Below are 17,923 nucleotides of genomic sequence, written 5' to 3'. Positions count from 1 at the left end.
CACAACCTTCAGACTTCCACTTCTGTCCTTTGTGCAGAGAAGTCTTCTTTGATCCTCTTTTCTTTTCATGTTCTTTCGTTACTTTCTTTTTGGCTCTTATCCTTATACATTCCTGAGTGTAATTATGTGATTAAACCCTACCTCTCCTACTAGACTATTAGGGCCATGAAAGAGGAGTCTAAGCACACTTATTGTATTCCCAGAGTATTAAGTTAATCTGCTGAAAATTTTAATTTACACTGCATTTGACTAAAAATTCTATTTTTTTCAAATATGTGTAAATATCAATTATGTACTTCATAGTTTTATTAAATTTTAATTTACTAGAAATAACTGAAACATGTCTATCTCCTAAAATGTTGAAATCTAAGCAGGAAATATAGGATTTGATGTGGGAAACTTTTTAATGGAATTCTGTCGAACAATGTTTACTTTTTTTTTTTTTTTACAATCCTTTGATCCATGTCTCTAGCAGCAAATATCATTATTGTTAATATTTTAAGATGTATTTTATATTTTTCCTTTATTCCTCCCCTTAAAGATTTAGGTAAAGCTTGTCAAACTTGAGGCCCGCGACACAGGACAGTTTTGAATGGGGACCGACACAAATTTTTTAATTTTCTTAAAACATTATGAGATTTTTGTGATTTTTTTTAGCTCATCAGCTATCATTAGTGTTAGCGTATTTTATATGTGGCCCAAAACAATTTTTCTTCTTCCACTGTGACCCAGGGAAGCCAAAAGATTGTACACCCCTGATTTAGGTGAAAAGTTCTATTAATTTATTTGATTTTTAAAAATCAGCAAATCAGTCATTTGGCAAACTGATTCTCAAATAATTGATCTGAGGTGAATTAACCTGCTTCTTATTTACAGTGTTTAGCAAAAATCCTAGTAAAATAAGTATGTATGGTTTTTTATTTGTAATCTGTAAAGTTATATTTTTAAAAAATAGTTTCCATACCATGAGAAAGGTTCTTGTTTGATTCATTTAGATAGATACTGAGCCACTTTACAAAGACCTTTTAACCTCCCTTAATCTCTTTTCATTTGAAAACCATATACCAATAACTCCTTGCCTCTCTGATGGGAATTTTGGAGAGATTAAATAATGTATATGTAGGCCTTTTGTAAACTATAGAGAATTATAAACATATAAGGCAGTCAAAATAAAGGATCATTTTGTATGACCCATCTATCTTTGTAAAATTGTTCCACACTTGAGTTATCTAGAAGCCCGAATGGCACATTAATTCTTGAGGGCTTTTGGAGTTAATCAACCAGAGGTCTAGGGTTATAACAGTTTCATGGGTATTTTCAGGGCATTTTGTCAAATTCCTTTTTTTAGAAAAGCAAACACTATTTATTCCTAGAACCCCCTTAGGACTGTAATCCACAGAGAATTTACACTACCAGTCAGGACCTCTTCAAACCCAAATAAAACAAATTCTCAACCATTTATTAGTATGTAACTTATCTGAACATATTTTCAAATTATTCTTCTCTATTCATTGCCACAAATAAAAGGTAGCATTTGTTATTTTCTTACCTTATATTTTGGCTATTAAATAAGAGGTGCCCTGCTTCATCAAGCTCCTTTGTGGTTGGATGTTATTGGAGGTCTTATGGCACAATGGTCAGAAAAGTCAATTTAGTCCATTGAATCTTCATGTTGCAGATGAAAACAAATACAGTTTAGTGAGCTTGAGTATTTAGTTTCTCAAAGGCCGAACAGCTAGTAAATGGTGGAGCTGGGATGCAGCTCTAGGGCTTTCTGACTTAGAAGGACACATCTTAACTCCCTGTCTAGATAAGTGACTGTTAGCTTTCCCCCAAACTCTTTCCTCTTTAAAGCCTGTAAAATAATTTCTCAACTATTTATTGGCATCTCCTTTATCTCAATGTATTTTCAGTTACAGCCATCTCTCATTATTGGTTTTAGGACCCCTACAGATAACAAAATCCATGGATGCTTGAGTTTCCAATATAAAATGGCATAATATTTGCATGTAACCTTTGCACATTCTTCCATATACTTTTAATCATCTCTAGATTACTTATAATATCTAATATAATGTAAATGCTATGTAGATAGCTGTTATATGGCATTTTTATTTGCATTATTATTATTGTATTATTTTTTACTTTTTTTTTTTAATGAATATTTTAGATCCACAGCTGGTTGAATCTGTGGACACAGAACTCATGGATCCAGGGCCAACTATATTCTTCTCTATTAACTGTCACCCATAAAGAGTAACATTTGCTGTTCTTCCTTTCAGATACAATGAAAAGAGATATACTCTAGTATCAAGTGTCAAATATGAAACTGACTTGCAATCTATAAAAGCTGCAGTTCATCCCAGCTCCATGTTTTAATGTACACTGTGGCCAACTAAGGCAGATGGGAAGTGAAGCAAAGAAAGAAGAATGGTTTGCATCCCAATGGCAAAGCAGTGTTCTGAGGTCCCCTCCCATCACCATCACCACACACACCCACACACACACACACACACACACACACACACACACACGGTTCTTAATTCACCTCTAACTTCTGAACTTCTGAAGTTCTATACCTTATATTTGCTCAAGGCTAAGATCCGCTTTCTACTTACTTAATTCTACTCATTAGTTTTATGTCCCTGAGTCTCTGTTTTCTCGTATATAACATTAGAAATACTACATATTAACATATACAGTATGTTAACTTAGTATGCTTTTTAGAATTGTTGTAATGATTCAATGTGATGAGATAATTTATATGAAGTTCTTAAAATAGCTAGTGGCATTTAGAAATAACAAAATAAAATGATCACTATTATCGATGTTAATAATCTAATTATTATAGAAAATCAAAAAGAGTAAGAGACAAGATGGAAAGGGGGAAAATGAGAATAAATGAAGGGAAGAGAAAGAAATCTGTGCATCTTTGGAGATAGATATGAAAGTGAAGATACAAGGCAACGCTTGGCACACTACTTCTTCCCCTTTTCTGCTCTCATCTCCCACCATTCTCTTCTTTCCTCCCTACAGTCCATTCATGCTGCTCTACCTGCCTTTTCTCCATACACCTTGCTTCCTAGTACTCCCAATCCTTTTCACATTCCATTTCTTCTCCTTTGAACAATATAGTTGTCCATTTTTAATCCATGGAAGAATTATTCACAAGCTTGACAATATTTATACAGAAGTGCAGCTGTTTATGTGCACATTGTATCACCTCGACTATATTTCTACATTTTTTAAAGAAAAGAGAGCCTTGTTGGGTGTTGTATCTTCTATGGCACCTTCAGATGTTTATTGAATTGAATAAAATGTTCACAATCTTGCTTTCTTCCTTTTTTAGGAAACAATTGACTTATATATCATGGTTTTAAAATTTCTCTTTGAGCTAAAACAATCTTTTACATGTTTTACCCCATTTTATCTATCAATATGGTTGCTTTGGAATAAGATGTAGTACTTACACTTAGATGGGAAAATTCATTTTTCAACACTGGATGCATTTTGGAACTATTAGAACACTTAAAAAATACTGATGTTCAGCATATACTCCAGAATAAATCAGAATCTATCTTGGTCTTTATTGGGGAGAGGAGCTGGCATGAGGTTTTTGTTTGTTTCCTGGGTTATTTTCATTCTAAGCCACAGTTGAACCATTGGCTTAACTCCATGACTTTGTGGTTGGATTGGATAAAAAATGGGTAGCCAAACATGGCCAATCTCTGCTTCATGTAAATGATTGCCAACTTCTTTAACTTCACCCAAAGAATGATTTGGAGCCTGTCATCAGAGAATAACAGAGTGTTAGAGCCAATAGTGGGGACACTGATGGAATTAATAATTTGGAGACTGTAGCCAATGACATATTTCACCCAGGCATGGAGATTACCATTGAAACCAGAGTAAGCGACTTGAGGGGCAAGTTTCTTTTGGTCAAGCAAAGATTAACAATGTGGCATAAATAATTTGGCTTTGGGAATGTGCAGAATAGAATTTGAATTCTGGGCCTGCCACTTACTTGGTGTGGGCAAGTCACTTTGTCTATCTGACGTTTAATTTCTTATGCATGAAATTAAAGCAATAATACTAACATTAAAGAGTAACTGTGATAATTAAGAAAAACTCATCATAATTTGGCTTCATTGTCCTACTGCATTAATTCCCTAAAATCTTGTGCATGACCTCTGGGAGCGATATTCTTTCAAATCCCAAGACATAGTAGATGATTCTTAAGAAATGCATTTACTCAGGGTGACAGTGAAATCATGCTGACCTTATTCTATGAAGGCAACAAATCATGGCTTGCTCTTCGTGAGTTTTATCCTTGAATTCTACTTATATCTATTCGCCAGAAACTTCTGTGTTTATAGGTTGCCCTTTAAAAGACACAGAATTACTCATGTCCTTAAAAATCCCGGACTCGCATCTGCCAAAAACTCTGAGATTCACTCCTTCCCACCCGCACACCCGTCTTCATTTATAGTCTTTCATCCTTTATACATGACACCTCTGGCCGGGTGCCTGGAAGGAAATGCATGACCCATAAAGTTAACTTACCTCAGGAGCAGTAGACAAACAGGCTTAATTTAACCCAGAAGACACCAAGAAGTAATAACTTGGAAATGGAGACTAGGCTGAGCTAATATATAGGCAGCCTTGAGGACTATCATTTATAGCAGGATGTACAGCATTCAGGCACAGATTAGCTCACCCAGAAGGCAGTGAGCCAGCAGCCAAGTTTCAACTTTAATTATAAGATAACTGGTAGGTTTCTGCTCTACATATTCCAGGCAATTTGGTCAGCTGAAAGAGTATATATCCATCTTGCTCCAATGCAAGCCACCATGAGCAAATTTGTGACTCAGTAAAAGGTAACATAATATGTTCAGTGATACATCAGACTGCCCACCCCCAAATCGTCCCAAAGGGAAAATCATAAAATTGTAGTACCTTTACGTAAGTGTGAATCGTTAAATATCTCCAATCTAGAATAATTGTTTTGGTATATGGGAGAACATGTGAGTGTATTTTTAAGAAAGTAGGGAGTAGAGCAGGTTCTTTCTCAAGCATTTTGTTCCAGTGACTTATTTCTGCCATCCAATTTAACACATCTAAAACAGAAAATGAGAAAATTAAGATATATGAGTAAAATAGAGTCTAAGAGAAACCACAAAATCTGGTGTCACTCTCAGGCTGTCTTTTTCAAGCCCTTCTCACTTCACAAATCTGCATTTACTCCAGAGCTGGAAGAAAACTGCTATGAGGACAAACCACTGGGGAATCTTATTCGGTTGGTTTAATAGCCCAAACCAGGGTCTAATGATTAGCAGTCTCATGCTTGGCCTGCTGCTTTCTTTATCCTTCTTCTTTAAACATCCTGGTACAATGATACAGTTTTCTTTGATTTCTTCCTACTCCTAATAGCCTCTTGGATAGCCATGAAGCAGGGTCAGAGGCACAGTCACCTTGAAGGGAGAATGTCTTTTCCTGAACCAAAGGGGGCTGCTTTGGGCAAGAGAAAGGAAGGAATGGGAAGAGGACACATCATTTCTCCTTACTATTGTTAATTACAGTAAATTTTCATTTTCAGAAAGAGACATACTTATTCTCAATAACTTCCCGAACTTAAGATGATTTACAGCCCATAACTATAAGATGGTTTTCAATTGTAAAAATCCATAAGATGGATTTTTATTGTAAGAAGAGGTAGAAGATAGTCACTCATTTGTTCATTTAACAAACATTCATTCAACCCCTGCTCTGTTTCAAGGGTTCTGCTAAGTGCTAGCAATATGAAAATATAGAATACAGACTCCCAAAGAGCTCACAGTTTGGAAGGGGTCACAGATAAGGATACAAATCATTTCAACATCACATATTTTTACAGTGGTGCTATGTCTAATTTCATCAGAACCACAGTAAAGTAGAAAGGAATGTCTAGCTACAGACAGTAGGGACTTATAAAGGTTAATTTGGGCTGGGTGTGGTGGCTCACACCTGTAATCTAGCACTTTGGGAGGCTGAGGCAGGCGGATCATGAGGTCAGGAGTTCAAGACCAGCCTGACTAACATGGTGAAACCCCGTCTCTACTAAACATACAAAAAAATTAGCCGGCCGTGGTGGCACACTCCTATAATCCCAGTGACTCAAGAGGCTGAGGCAGGAGAATCGCTTGAACCTGGGAGGTAGAGGTGTGGTGAGCCGAGATCGTGCCACTGCAATCCAGCCTAGGTGACAGAGCAAGACTCCGTCTCAGAAAAAAAAAACAAAAAACAAAAAACAAACAAAAAAAAAAGTTAATTTGATTGAGCACTTAAGCTGAGATTTGAAAATGGTATAAGAGTTTGTCAGACACAACAAAGAGAAAATGTGGGCCAAGGGAAAAGTATGGAAATGAGTAGATGAGTAGTCACAGCAAGGTAACACCTAAAGGCTAAGAATGAGGTAACAGCAGACACCAGGGCCAGGACTCAGATTTTCTTCTGCAGATGATGGAAAGTCACTGAAGAATTTGAAGCAGGTAAACAACAAAGTCAGATTCAAGGTTGGAAAGTTTACAACAGAAGCAGACAAGGCTGTGGATGGGAGGTGAGAAAGTGGAGGTGGGGAGACCGCTGCAGTGATCCACAGAGGTGGATGATGGCCATGACAATGGAGATGGAGAGGAAGGTAAGCATGACAGAATACTGGAACCGTTTCGGTATAGGCACAAAGGTTTTTGATTTTGGCAAACCTAAGAAAAAACACTTTACTGTGAGGAAATCCATTGAATCATTTTCAGGAGCTGTAGTTCAACTATTCACTAGTACTAATTTGAATAGTACAAGACATCACATATTTGATACAATGGTATTGTGATATATATTCCAAATAATGAGAGAATTCCAGAGGCCATTTGAGTTGAGGTAAATGGAGAAAAGTTAGGTACAGCAAAGTAAGAGTAATTTATTTTCTTTTCTCTCTTGTTGCTTCTGATGTTCCCTGTTATGGAAAGTGTTTGTGAGTAGGGAGTTGTAATCAGAAAACCTGGGTCAGGATCAACACTTTGTATAAAATGGCTTTCTTCCTACATATACTTTATATAGTTTAGAATCAAGTGTATGAATCTCCCTTCTGAGAAAGAAATCATCAGTAACTTTCAAATACTGCAAATCATAATTTACTCAGAATGTAACTAACAAGTATTAACTGAGCACTTGTCATGTGCCAGTGCTCTTCTGGGTCCTGTGGATACAGGGATAAATGAGACAGTTGGACTAGTATTAAAAATATAGAAGTCAAAAATTACCCAGGTGAGGTGGCGGGTGCCTGTAATCCCAGCTACTTGGGAGGCTGAGGCAGGAGAATCACTTGAACGCGGGAGGCAGAGGTTGCACTGAACTGAGATCATGCCACTGCACTCCAGCCTGGGTGACAGAGTGAGACTCCACCTCAAAAAAATAAAAATATATATATGTGTGTGTGTATTATATATGTATGTGTATATATGTGTGTGTATACGTGTGTATATATGTGTGTGTATACGTGTGTATATATGTATATATGTATGTATATGTGTATATATACGTATGTATATATACATATGTATGTATATATGCATATATATACACACGGGGTGTGTGTGTGTATATATACATATAGGTAGGTAGGTAGGTAGGTAGGTAGGTAGGTAGGTAGATACACAGAAGGACACTAGAACACAAAGTAAAATATAGCACTTACTAGATGGATAACAGAGCTTGTATCACATGAAGAATTTCCCCAGGAGCTGATACACTTGTTAAAATTGTCCACCAGCAGGACTGTGCCTCATTGAACAGAGGCTTTGACTCATAGCTTACCTAGAGGCTACTTTTGTTTCTATTCTCAAGATAGTCATCATTCTTCCTAGAATTTAAAATAATCTTCATTTGTGTCTTTACTCTTCTCATCTCAAACTTATAATTTTTCCTAGGACCCCATTTGTTTGTCTTTAACACATGATTAGCGAGATTCACCTACCCGACAAGAGTAAGTAACACCTAATAAAAGTTATCATGGGCCGGGCGCGGTGGCTCAAGCCTGTAATCCCAGCACTTTGGGAGGCCGAGACAGACGGATCACGAGGTCAGGAGATCAAGACCATCCTAGCTAACACGGTGAAACCCCGTCTCTACTAAAAAATACAGAAAAACTAGCCGGGCGAGGTGGCCGGTGCCTGTAGTCCCAGCTACTCGGGAGACTGAGGCAGGAGAATGGCATAAACCCGGGAGGGGGAGCTTGCAGTGAGCCGAGATCCGGCCACTGCACTCCAGCCTGGGTGACAGAGCAAGACTCCGTCTCAAAAAAAAAAAAAAAAAAAAAAAAGTTATCATGGTTGGGCGCATTGGCTCACGCCTGTAATCCCAGCACTTTCGGAGGCCGAGGTGAGTGGATCACCTGAGGTTAGGAGTTTGAGACCAGCCTGGCCAACATGGTGAAACCGTGTCTCTTCTAAAAATAATAATAATAAAAAAAATTAGCTGGGCATGATGGCATGTGCCTGTAGTCCCAGCTACTAGGGAGGCTGAGGTAGGAGAATTGCTTGAACCCGGGAGGCAGAGGTAGCAGTGAGCCAAGATCGCACCACTGCACTCCAGCATGGGTAACAGAGTGAGACTCCATCTCAAAAAAACAAAACAAAACAAAAAAATTATCACAGACACATAAAATATCTGCATATCTGATCACCTTAACTCGCAATGACATTCCTGATACTGTACATGAGAGGTAAAGTAATTTCTAGTTGGAACTTCAAAATGAAGATTTTGTTTTAGTTTTTTTCCATTTTTCTCCTTCTGCTTGTCCCCATTCCCTGCAGGTGTGTCTACCTTTAGGCTCCTGTCAGCCCCTAACTGTGAAACTTCAACTGGTTCTCCCTACAGGAAGGACTCTCCAGCATGCCCGACTATTCCGTAACTCCAAGTTACTTGCCTCCCCACTCTTTATAGCCAACATCTCATCGAGTCCCATGATTCTCTTCCACTCTTCAATTCCTTCTTTCCAAGAATAGTACCGGAAATCCAGCAGCATTTAATCTCAGGCTCTGAGTCAGCCACTAGAGATGACATTCCTTTTGAAAAAACGGTCTTTTAAGGCCTGGGCAACTAGAATTGCTTAAACTGAGGAGTGTGTGTATATGAATATGGATACAGCAGGTCCTTGAATAACTTATTTCATTCAACATGGCTTTACTCAATGTTGCTTCATAATAATGTTAAGAAAAGAAATCGATTTTCCCAGACAGGGCTGTTTGTGTATAGTTTGCATGTTCTCCCCATGGCTATGTCGGTTTCCTCCCACATCCCAAAGATGTGCCCAGCAGCTGAACTGGGTGTCTAAACGATTCCAGTCTGAGTGTGGGTGTACATTTGAGTGCACCCTGCAATGGGATGGATGACATCCTGTCCAAGATTGGTTCCTGCCCTGAATTAATGGGTAAGGCTCCAGTCACCCAAGGTGGCCCTGAACTAGAATAAGCAGGTAGATCAGGCTCCATGTCTCATACCTGTAATCCCGACATTTTGGGAGGCCAAGGTGGGTGGATCACTCGAGGTCAGGAGTTCGAGACCACTCTGGCCAATATGGAGAAACTCTGTCTCTACCAAAAATATAAAAGTTAGCAGGGAATGGTGGCTCATGCCTGTAGTCCCAGCTACTTGGGAGGGTGAGGCAGGAAAATCACTTGAATCCAGGAGATGCAGGTTGCAGTGAGTCGAGATCATGCCACTGCACTCCAGCCTGGGTGACAGAGCAAGACTCTGTCTCAAAATAAATAAATAAATAAATAAATAAAATAAAATAAAATAGAATAAGCAGGTAAATAGTTATCTTCCATGTTGGTATTAATCTTTCTTAAATGTATGTGTTGCTCCCATTTATTTCAATATTTAATAGAAGTGTTTTGGTCACTGTTTATAAGTTTGATGTTTTGTGACCAAAATATGCCATAGGAACTTATATCTTGTTTATATCAATCAGCCAATGGTAAAATGGGTTTTGTTATTTCCCTTGAAGTCTCAGTCTCCAACAACCTATTGATGACATTGAGGACTTACTGTATGTGTATGGATATGAATTTGTGTATGAGCATGGATGTGTACATTATCCATATATGTATATGGGATACATGCATGGTGGACTTGACTTCTATATCATGAGTCAGAAAGGAAGAAGTATTATAGCATGCCTTGTGCAGATGATACAAACCTGAAAACGTCTATATAATTCAGTCAGGGGCTACTCCAACAAAAAGAACCATCACAGAAGAATTAGTACAAAAGTGAGAACAACTTTGGTCAGGACCATGAATATTCTTTCAAATGTTGTTGAGAGTATGGCTGGAAGGAGAATACTTAGATCCTCAGGGAACTTTCTCAGGTTAACACAGAAAAACTCTACAAAAGACCTCCTGGTGCATTGTGTTAACACTGAAATAGTGGCATACACGTCCCATGCCTGTGTTAGGTACCAGCATAAATCAATGTCAACTTTAAGAAAACACAACTAAAGAAGCATCTTGCCTTCTCATCCCCAGCCTATTTTCTTAAGAGACACTTGCACTGCTTCCTTAACTAGAGCCGACCTCTGGGATTCAAGCTGCACAGAAAAAACAAACATGATATGGAGCAAATGCAGGCAGAGAGACTCAACTGGATCCCTGAAGGACGATGCAGTATTGGCAATAGTTTTTATACCGCACACCCAGAGCCTTGCACACCTTTTCTCAGAAGTGCCTCTGTGTCATACACATGTTCCAGGGGAAGAAGTAGGAGGGAGGGCTGAGTGGAGCCCCAGGCCCTTCACCCTCAACCAACCGTCACAGCTCCACTCTTTCTGAGTAAATATGTGATCCCATTAAATGTCTATGTGCAGGAAGGATTCCCCAGACTAAAAACAGTGAACATACTGTTATAGGGTAGCAAGTTCTATATTTAGAGTCAGGACAGCTGGGTTCTAGTATTGTCTCTGAGACTTCATCTTTCTGCACCTCCGTTTCTCATTCGTATGTACGTGCCTTCCACATAGAACTGTAGTAAAGATCAAGTGAGCCAATTTAAGGTATTTGCAAAGCTGAAAAATACAATACCAATTTCAAGGCAGTATTTATGGCATTAAGCTGACTACAGTCACCTATTTATCTATTTCATTGTGGAGCTGAAGGCTAACTTTTACCTTGCTTCCTCCACAATGTCAGAGATGATGTGGACCATGAAGACCCCATGGCCGGGATGTTATTCCTTTGCTTGGTAGTTTTGGAATGATTGTTAGGTTATTGTTTTTCCTATCTATTTGTTTTAGCAGCAGAAGTCTTTTCTTTCTTTTCTTTTTTAAGTAAAACCTTACATGGAATGCCATCACATTTCTAAAAATTAAAAAAAGAATAAAGCAGCCTGAACCAGCTGAAATGGAATTGGAGCCTTGTGGCTTGAGCTGACAGCCCTGGCCAGCCACCCCTGAGGTTCCTCTGAGGAATTCTAGGGCACAGCTGGTCAGAGTTGAATTACTCCCTTGCCTCATATTTGCTATGTTAATACCACCTCCCAATTCTCTGTTTTGATACTGAAGTTTTATCTTATTCCCCTAAATAATTTTATTCAATACTTTCCTATTCCATTCTAAAGCAAGCGTGGGTTACTTGGAAATCTGTAGTGACATTTTAATTGATTAATTTTAACAGTTAATTTGTCATTTTAATTAATTCATTCATTTTAATTTTGCCCTTTGTAACAACTTGAGCTTCAGTTTGAGAAATTGCCTTTTCCCCTTGCAAGTAAAGTTGACAGGGACAAAAGTTAAGGTGCTTGACTCCCATAAACAAAAAGATGGCCAGGTAACTCAAGCTAAGCCAATCAGATTTTTTCTCAAGTATCCAAATTTAGAGCAAAGTTGCATGGGATGGGGGAAAAAACAATAGTCATCAAATGCATTCATCTCAATGATGGAATCCAAATATGTCTCTTGAGTGGTTCTTGAGTGAGGCCAGACCCAGACACCTTGAGCCAAATTGGCTCCCATCATGCCTGACTTATTTCCAAGCCTGTTTCTCCAGCATTCTTATCCATTCACAAAGTTACTTCTTATTCTGATTAAATCCCTTTTGTTTAAATAAACCAGTCTTTTTGACATGCAAAACAAACAAAAACAAAACAAACAAAATCTCTAGTTAAGTTCACATCCTTAATTACCCTCCAATTATACTAGACTATGTTTAAGTAGATAAATTCTAAAGGAATTCACCATGCACCTATAATATCTTGCCATTCTTATTATATGCAGGTGGTTGTACAGGGTATTTTAAATATATTTTGAATTTAGTTGCCAAACAATGCAACAATGAACAGGTATTATTTTTATCCATTTTATAGATGAACAAAATTCATATGTATTATATAACTTCCCTGGACTTATATAGCTGGAGGGTAGTCTCACAGTTCAAAGACACCTTGCTCTGTTCCTAAACCCTCGTTCTTTCAACTTATATATTCTACCACAAATTAAATTATTTAGCTAAAGGAATGCTTTGCTTAGTGTTTCATTGTAATTTTGGGTTGTGATAGCACTATTATATAATAATAAAATATAAATATTTTAATATTTGTTTTATTATTAAATATATTATATACTAATATAGTAATCAGAGTAAAATATTAATTAGAAAAATTTTTTTTGCTAGGTTGAGAAGAATTTATTCACATAAACATATATTTCAAATGTTACTGTCATCTGTAGGATAAGCACATCCATGAGGTGTCATATTTTATATTTCTTCCATATATATTCTTAGCCCAAATCCTATTCCAGCTAAGTATTTACTGACTAAGCTGATCAAGCACCATTCACCTCTCCTGGAGGTTAGGAAGCACCTTGGTGTTTTATTAGTAATTCTGCTGATATGAATGAGATCACGTTTGGTTGCAGTCTTCAGACAGGAATATTTCATCAATTTCCTAGAGGTTCTGGCAAATATCTGGCATTTTAAGTCAAGTTTAATCTTAACTCTTGATCTTTTCTTTAAGGAAATGCAACACTATGGACAGAAATAAATAGTCAAGAATGTTAAGAAATGCATCTTCGCTCTGACCTGTGAGAACTGCAATGACATGTATTAAAGTTTAATCTGAAATTTCTCTAACCTGCTACCTTACTTCCAAACTACAAACCATGACACATATCATTCACCTTCTAAACAGTAAGAAATCCACATTTTGTTAAAAAAAAAAAAAGCACCTGTAACATATTTTAAATTAAAATCTATTAAAATTGTCTCCATATCAATATAAAACATAACAATATTTGTGTGTGTCTGTGTGTACATACATATACATAGTTTTGGGGATTGATCTCTCATTTCATCAATTCATTTAAAATACTTCTCTGCTCTGTTAGTACAAAAAACAATGTTCTTCATTCAACAATCTCTTCATTTCCCAAATTAATATTTATTTGAAGTTTACCTACTATGTGCCAAGAATTGTGTTAGGTACTGGCAATGAGGAAGAAAGATACAGTCCCCCAACTCCAGGGTTTGTAGGACGGTGGCAGAATAGGCAATGCACAAACAAACAAATATGATTTACAAATAGTTGGTGTATCCTATGAAGAAACAAAGTGCCAGGAAACACTGGAAAGGGAAGCTAGTCCAGCTAAGTCACTCATGAAAGGCCCTTTGAGAACACAATGTTAACACAGAGAACCGTATTGACATGAACCAGCAAAGGATACAAAACGGAACATTCCAAAAGAGACAGAAAAGAGCTCAGCATCTTCAAACATCCCATTAGTCAATATGGCAAGAAGAGTGAGCAAAAGGAGAGAGTGGCATGAGATGAGTTAGGCAGGGGCCAGACCAGCCAGGACTTCCTGGGCCAAGAAAAGGTGCTTAGGTTTTACTCGAAGTACAAGGGAAGACTAATCGGGAAAGTGAGAGGGTGTATAATTTACATTTTTATATCCATTCTAGCTATTGGATGGAAAATAGATTGGAAAAAACACGAGGCTATTGCAATAGCCCTGACAAAAATGATGGGATGGAGTGGGAGCTGTAGAGATAGAGAAAAGTAGAAAGGATTTAGAGAGGGAAAAGGAGAAGACAGGGAGAGAGGCTTTTCATAAATAAAATAACTTTTGTGCAAAAGTATGCGAATAATTCATGCTCATCTGCGTGTTTAGGTATCAAACAAAAAAAAAGTGGGGGTAAAAGAATATTTCAAATTCTATCAGACAGAAACATTACCAATCATACACAGCCATACACATAATAATATTACATATACCTTTTTCAAGCTTCCTGTGTTCATTGTTAAAATCCCTCCAAATTAGCTGTATAAATTTCATTAGTTTTTACTTGGGTGTATGAAAATTTTAGACATGGTTATATTGCATTTTATTCATTTCTTCCTGATAGGTGGGTTTTCACTTTATTGGCAGGATATTTTTCTGCAACTATAAACAATGCTCTTTTAAATATATTTATTATATATTGAAGTTTTTATTTCTATGCTAGAGATTCCTAGGAGTGGAACTGATTTGTACATTATTCCGTATTTTTTTCCATAAAGAGCTATAAAATCCCTTTTCTATCAGCAATATATGACAACAAACTCCTCTGCACATATCCACCAACAGTCACTATTATTTGTCATTCTTTCTGGCCTTCCACACATTCTTCACATCTGGAAAGCTTTAAATGACAGTCTCTATCCAATAAACACATCCAAGCAAGGCCTTTAATGAGAAGTGACATTAAGACTAGACGATATTAAAACATCTATTCTGACAAGGGCAGGAAGAGTATTATCTAAGTTAGAGAGGGAGCAATGGGAATAAAATCCAGTGAAACTAGTCTGGTTTTGGACATGTTAAGTTTAAAATGTCACTTCCAAGTAGAGATTATGGGTAGGCAGTGGGATGTATCTCTAGAGGTCAGAAAAAAGTGTGGGCTAGACATGAGAACGTAAGCATATGGACGGGATGGCTTCTACACCTACAGTGCTGGAGGATCTCAGAAGAGACAGATCTCCAGCCTGAATCTCAAGGAACTCCAAATGTAGAAGTCAGCCCAGGGAGGGAGAGCCTGGGAAGCAAACTGAGAAAGAGCTACCAGGATGGTGAGTGATAAACCAGGTCATTGCAAATTAGGAAAATTAATGGCTTCACATTCTCTTAACAGATCTTATCAAATAAAGACAGAGAAGGCAAGAACAGCTCCAGTTGAATGCTGAGGTAGAAAACAGATTGAGCTATATGAAGGAGGGAGTGGGAAAGGGCAAACCAAAGCATTGAGGGAAGGACACGTGAAGCCATGTGCCCTGATCTCCTCATCCTGAACCTTTGAAGCCCTGGAGGGAGGATGTACTCAGAATAAATTTAGAGGAAGGCCCAAGGTAGGTATAGAGACTCCGTTCCTGCCCTTTAGGGCTGCTGAAGAAGGCTGCTGTGACAGTGATCCCGTACCATCTACACACAGGGTTAGCAGTCTTGGGACACCAAGAGAGTCTAATCAGTCTCCCGGGTCTTCTTCAGTCCCAGTGTGTGGGGCAAAATGAGTTTAGGGCCTGCAAACCTGTCATGGGGTCAGCAACGCTAAAAGGAAAGAAGGAAGAGTACAGGGCCCCTATAGAGTCAAAAGCCTGGACACGGACTTTGATAAAAGATAAGGCAGAAACTTTAAGTAAACTGTCATCTCAGTGAGAGTTGGAAGGAGGCAAATGGGAAGGAAAATCAGAGGGTCATTTGGATCCTCACCTAGCCTGAAACAGTCAGCTCTGCTGTCATGAGGCATAGGTATTCCAAAAAATTACCGTGCAATGCAAAATAGGACAATAGAAACTACAGGGCTTACCAGACAAATGAGGTTTGGGCACAACATTCAAACATTTCATCTGTGACGCATTAAAAAAAAAAAAATTGGAACCTGATAAAAATTCAAGCACAATATCACACATATTACATGGTTTTAAAACACATAAACATTATACTACAATAAATATGATACTTTACCTTGAAAAAGAGCTGAACTCTGCCTATCAAAGTGGGCATTGAAAGAGTCGCAGCTTGTTAGTCATTGAGAAGCAGTGGAAGGACGGGAGGTTGCAACACCAAGTAAGGACTGGAGTGAAACACAGGGTAAACTGAGGCAGCTGGGAGCTGCTTGAGGTGTGGCATATGTGTGTTTTATATATTCCTACAGGATCTGGTTCTCCTGGGTACAGTTTTCAACACTGTTCTAATGTTTCTTGCTTAAGAAATTAAGCATAAGCAAAAGGAAGCAGGATTTATGCTCAAATTATTCCCTGATATATCAATTTCCTTTTCAAAACAAGCATTATAGCAGAACTGACCATACCCCATGAATTCATCAGCTGCAGATAGTAGCAGATGTCAGCAAAACAGAGAAAGGACAGCCCGATCATGTATTAGCAGGTGTCAGGCAGGACACATTGGAGGACCAGCATTAGGGTCTGAGGACCTTTTCCCAAGGCTATTCAGACCTGTAGAGCCCTGTGTGCAATCAGGTTGCTATTTTAGAGAGGAACAGGACCAGAGGAAGGATCAGAAGTTTGAGCAACTATACAAAAGGACTGAGGAAAATCCAAAATGACTATAGGATAATTTCTTCAATCACTTTTACTTTTAAACCAGATTGGTCCAAATTTAATTCCACAATCTTACTCTCTGCCTACTACTCAGAGGGCTTTAGGAATTGGGCATATAAGACTAGATCAATTATAGAGAAACAAAACAATACAATATTGTCATCCTTTCTCTCAAAAGCATGAAAGAAGGTAAGTGAAGATGTGGGTAGACAGTCATTCTGATAAGTTTGCTATGACGAGGAATTGAGAAATGGGCAAATGACTGAAATGGAATATGAGTTCTACAATAGATTGTAGAGTAAATATTTTTTAAAGAAGATTATCCATTTTGCTAATTTTTTTTAAATTCAGCAATGCAATGCCAGTAAGAGACAGGGTTTCTTGAATCAGATCTACCTGATGAGTTTAACAGATTAACATGAAGGCAGATATGAACTTCAATGGAACAGGTATTTTTGGGAGAAGAGAAAGGTACAATAGCCAAGTAACAATATAATTCAAGACAGAATCCAGTCCTACTTCCTGGTCCTGGGTGAGACCAGGATATGGGTGAGAAAAATGGATATGGGTGAGAAAAAACAAGCAGCTGGCCCTTGAGAGAACTTAGGGGACAGCAAAGAGGAAGGAAATGTTTTAAGAAGTAACCAACCATAGAAGGGACTTTGTTAATCACTGGTGATCTAGAGAGCACTGTGGAAGGGATGGCAAGGAGTGGAAGGGATGGGCAGAGAATTGTGGCTCATCAGGTTTCATGTAGAACCATGGAAAGGAGAGAGTGCAGGAGATGTTCAATTGTCCAGAAGCCTGGCACTTCTGGTTGCAATCATGATGAGCATTGATCTAAGACTCCATGACCCAACTGCTGTGTCAAGATGCTACAGCTCTCAATATTTTGTTGGGTGGAGTGCCAGCTTCCAGGAGGCTGTTTCTTCAGAATGGCAGCTTCCATTAAGGAAAAGAAAAGAACCAGCACTTACTGAACATAAATCCAGGTCATGCGGTAGGTTTGTCATATATGTCTCTGATTATCTTACAATTGCATGAGTTGTTTTCTAATTTACTAAATAAAATAACTGAAACTCAGAAAATTTTAATAATTTACCAATTAATTGAAGAGCCAATAGTCAATTTTAACTTAAATACCAAAGTTCATGCTGTTTAATACCCACTATGTTCTTTGTTCCTCCTATAGCAAATAACCTCCATGAACAATAACCTTGTTAAAATGCAAATTGTTGCAAATTCATGGAGGAAAGATGTCAAATGAAATGTATTTCTTGCTTTGATATCGTATTTATCA

This window comes from Rhinopithecus bieti, unplaced genomic scaffold (assembly GCF_001698545.2).
Source record: "Rhinopithecus bieti isolate Rb0 unplaced genomic scaffold, ASM169854v2 scaffold_11110, whole genome shotgun sequence".
Lineage (NCBI taxonomy): Eukaryota > Metazoa > Chordata > Mammalia > Primates > Cercopithecidae > Rhinopithecus > Rhinopithecus bieti.
Note: the sequence above shows the minus strand (reverse complement) of the source record.